At 35.7% G+C, this 2,962-nt stretch overlaps 1 pseudogene; it reads left to right on the forward strand.

Annotated features, from left to right (window-relative positions):
* Nucleotides 1–724: 724 nt before the first annotated feature.
* Nucleotides 725–952, forward strand: LOC125093960 (small nuclear ribonucleoprotein F-like; annotated as a pseudogene).
* The last annotated feature ends 2,010 nt before the right edge of the window (nucleotides 953–2,962 follow it).

Here is a 2,962-nt window from a genome sequence, read left to right on the forward strand (position 1 = left end):
ATAGGCCAAATAGAGGCAGAAATTGGAGAGGAAGCATTATTACCTGTGGTATGTATTAGCCCTAAGGATGCCTGCAAATTTGGACTCTTGTCAAATATTCCTTGTTATACTAACTCAGTGCATCTATGCTAGATCCACTTACATGAGACCTGCTAAATTTACTCAACAAACTGAACATCTGTAACTCACGGTTGAGATTCATTATGGAGCAATCCTTAACTTATGTGTAACCTGAAATTAATGAGATGCAGCTGAAGGTTTCCCAGGTCTGATGGCTTGCTTTAATTAAGACTGTCTGAACCCATGGAGCCTCGTTTCTTACATCAGGGCAGGCACGCTGATGAATGTGTCTGGACGTCATCAGCCATCCAGAACTGCACTATGCATGCTATGTTGCCTGATTCATTCCCTCCTTCAGAGCTAACTTGGTGCTGGCCAAATGTATCTTGTAAATTTGATTTGGTTTAAAGCCAAAACCACTGGTTCTAGCCAAGCAGATCAGGCATTGAAGGAAGACTGTAGAATTATGGACTGATTGAACAACATCATTCCCTTATTTTATGGCAATCCATTGGAAAAACAACTTAGAAAAAAATTAAGTCATTCACATGAATACTAACCATGCTAAAGGGTCAAGGGGCCACCTATACAAAACGTGTGTAAGTCTGACAAGGAAAACAATTCAAAAAATTGAAGTGGCCTGCAGCACTTGCTTGGAGTTGAGATGAGTTTGCCCTTGAACCCCAAACCTTTCCTCAATGGCTTAACAGGAAGTAACGGTGCCACTAAAGTGGAGAATGGAGTACACAGGCTACCTGGTATAGACAGATGGCTACACACACAGAGGGCGCACTGTCTGGACACCTGGGTGAAGTTTTAGTCTGGTGTGATAACTAACGTCCTTTATATCAGGGGTATTGAAGAGGAACAAGATGGGAATATGAGAGGCTAACATATTTTGCAGGGATTTATATATACGTATATTTCTAGACAATTTTTTTCAAAAAATGGATTAAAGACAGGAAATAAGTTTTAAATAAATGGATAAATTTTGCTGTTTAGGAGCATTCATTTAAATCTCAGTTAAGCGCCAAGCTTTTTGAATGACGTAAAAAATGTTCTGACTTTTTTTAATAGACAAAAGTTGCAAATAACTAAGTCAACTTTATAAAAGAAGCCAAAAATGAGAAGATTCACTCTAACATATGTGAATACTTTGTACAGAGCCTTAATGGTTTTAAAATACTATTAAGCCAAGAAAAGATAACAAACCATAAGAGTGGTCAGAAATGGACATAACTATTTTATGTCCATTTACAAGTCATATTTTTATGATTACATTTATAAATCTTTAAATGTTATAAATTTAAAAGTTGTTAGATCATCAGTGGAGAAAAATAAGGGAATTATGAGAATTGGATCACTATGTGGAGATAAATGAAGTGAGACTTCTTTTATCACTTCAAATTGTTTTTTTTTTCTCCTGTGCCTACTTAAGTTTTATTTATTTTTTAAAAAAATTTTTATTTATTTATTTGACAGAGAGATCACAAGTAGGCAGAGAGGCAGGCAGAGGGAGAAGGGGAAGCAGGATCCCTGCTGAGCAGAGAGCCCAATGTGGGGCTCGATCGCAGGACCCTGAGATCATGACCTGAGCCAAAAGCAGAGGCTTAACCCACTGAGCCACCCAGGTGCCCTTTAAATAAGTTTTAAAAAATATATATCTCACTATGCATTTTGTTTGTATTAAATGTTTTTACACTAAATTTAAATATTTAAAGATAAAATGTTTATATCTCAGAAATTTTTTTTATAAATATTTCACTTTAAACTGACATTGATTTGTCACTTTTTCTAAATGTATCATTAACATAAATATTATTTATTTAATATGCACTTTTACACAGTTAGAAAAAAAAACATTTAATGATACCTTTGGAGAACTGTTGGCAATTATTTGAACAATTTGCGAGCCACGTGATAAAAGGCAAACAGTAATCTAAGGTGTTTTTAATGATGTATCAAGCTACCAACTTGATTTGATCCTTTCAACTTCTGTGAAAGCAAATAACTGGAAACCATTTCACATACAAGTGACTTAAAAGTTAATCATAAAAGTCATTCACTTTGGCAATTTCTGTGACAATGATTAAGTTCGGGTTGTTTATGTTTCTTTTTCTTTAAAAAAATATATATACATATATATATATGACTATGTATTTATGACTGGACACATGACAGATTCTCCTTTCCCACCGTACTTATGTTCTATAAAGTTGCTGTGAACACTGAATTAGCAAATACAGAACCACTGCTTCTAGGGTGAATACAAGGTCAGTTTCCTGCAAACCTCTGGCAACAACATTTTCATCAACTTATCCACATAAAACCTTATTTTATGTGTGTCTGTCTAAGATACCTTATTTAACATTTCTTGAAATTAATTAATTAATTGCATTCTCTTTGAGTGATGAAGCCAGAGATTTGGGAGGTCATTTTCACTGTACAGTTGTTTTGTCAATGTCTTTGTGAGATGAGCAACTCTCAGCATGGAAAATCTGCTCTTGCACATAATCCTGTTTCTGTGTAGTACTCATCAGGTCATCCCCCCACCCTCCAGCAGCCTCCTGACCTGCAGAACTGACCTCATCTGCTAAGGCTGTTCGGCCATATTACTTTTTGAAATATGCAAACCAGCCAACATCAGCAGGGAAGTGTTTAACATATTCCTGACCCTGGGTAATGTGACCATAAATTGTTTTGTTTTCAGCCTCACCACAATACTGTCCACTATACATTATCAGTTATCTCATGAATCCACAACTTTAGTCTTTTTCCATTGTTTCATTACACACTATAGGTGTTATTTCAGCGATTTCAAGAGAGGCCTTGTGTACAGGTCAGCAAATTTCCTCTTCCTTTCCCTGGATGTATTACAGTATTCATTTATTAACACTGAACT

Source organism: Lutra lutra, chromosome 2 (genome assembly GCF_902655055.1).
Source record: "Lutra lutra chromosome 2, mLutLut1.2, whole genome shotgun sequence".
In the NCBI taxonomy this organism is placed as follows: domain Eukaryota; kingdom Metazoa; phylum Chordata; class Mammalia; order Carnivora; family Mustelidae; genus Lutra; species Lutra lutra.